The sequence below is a fragment of the Drosophila persimilis genome, unplaced genomic scaffold, assembly GCF_003286085.1.
Source record: "Drosophila persimilis strain 14011-0111.01,24,50 unplaced genomic scaffold, DperRS2 tig00000700-arrow-arrow-pilon, whole genome shotgun sequence".
In the NCBI taxonomy this organism is placed as follows: Eukaryota; Metazoa; Arthropoda; class Insecta; order Diptera; family Drosophilidae; genus Drosophila; species Drosophila persimilis.
The window spans coordinates 741309-742956 of NW_020825340.1; positions in this window are offsets into that span (position 1 = coordinate 741309).

Sequence of the window (1648 nt, forward strand, 5' to 3'; positions counted from 1 at the left end):
AGTAGGCATTGCATTACGAGTATAATTGATTTTCGACGTCTGACTGTTTGTTGTGCCACTCGACCACTTTGGCTTATTAAATATTTAAGAGGGGAATTGTCAAAAACATCGCAAGTGAATGACAGGACGTCCCCCGAGCGCCACTCCACGCGCTTTTTCCCCTATTTTCGTGCCCGTTTGTTTGTCCCGCAATAATTGACAAATAAAGTGAAAAAGCAGGGAAAAACTTTTCAAGACTTTTTCCCCATGAATACTTGATGCTTCCTCGAGTCTCTGACGCGGTGAGGGTGGGGGTGGTTTGGCAATTTTCGAAATTATTTAAATGGCAGCCATTTGCTCTTTTTTCTCGTTTTTTACTTTTATTTCATTTACGCACGCCTTCGTGTGTACCGATGCCGATAATTGCAACAAAGCAAAAGTTTTCACCGAAAAAAAAACCATGAAAGAGAGAGAGAGAGAGAGAGGGAGAGAGAGAAAGCGCCCAGCAGAAAAGTAGACAACACTTTGACATTGAACACAAAAGGGGAAGAAGGGGGAAGGCTGGGATGTTGGGGGAGGGTTGGAAAATTGCCGCTGGCCAGAAAGTTTTCCATTGAAAAGATTTGCCACACACAAGAACGAACGAACGAACGAAAGAAAGAAAGAGAAAAAATGTGTTTGGGGATAGCTGCAATTAAAAAAAGGGATTACGCTGCTGGCCAGACTTTCGATTTGTCTCCATCCTTCCTTCCTGCCGGTCCAGCCGGACCTGCCGGTCCTGCCGGTCCTTCCGCTACTGATTTTCTTAGCTTTCTTCGATTAAAAGTTTAGCAAATTAAAATCGTATAATGACGGTGATTAGGCCACAGAGCAAATGCCATTTGAAGATAACTTTAAAGTTATACTGCCGTGAAAATGCCAGCCAGCGCCATAAATATGGAAACTGTGTCGCCGAACAATAATTAACGTGTGAAAATTTATTTCCACATGCAGCTGCCCCATCGACCAATTTGCATAATGAGTCAGGAGACGAGAAATTGATTGTTATTTCCCTCTGTGTCTGTGTCTGTTTATGTTTCTGTTTTATTTAAAAAAAAAAAACAACTTTATTTACTCAATTATGTTACGGTAGTGAATTATTTACATATTTTTCGGGGTCGAATTTTCATTTTGCCTCGCTAGGGTTTTCCATTTTGCTTATATTTAAAATATGCATTTCAATTAGTTATATATTTATTTATTTACGCTTAACAATTGAAAGCAGCAACAACATTTAACATAGAGTTATTTATTTTATTTTTTTTTGTTTTCTGTGTTTATTTTGTTTGTTTTTCATATATATATATGTATATTTTTAATTTTTGAAATTTTTTGCAGTGAAAAAATGTTGGAGGAAAACTATTGGTAAGTTCGAGAAGAAAGTATTCCCTGCTTTTATTGCAAATATATATTCCTTTCTTTTCTTGTGATACCAAAGAATCTTTTTCCTTAGAATTCTGGGAATTCTGGGAATTCTTGGACAACAAGCCAATATATGGAGGATGGTTAATCCTTACTTTTCAGTTAGCTTTCTCACAATTTTCACTTTTCTTTTACACAAACCTCAAAAATAAATCAATTAAATTTAATTTAAGTCAAAAAAACTAAACTAAACTAGAAATACTTTCAC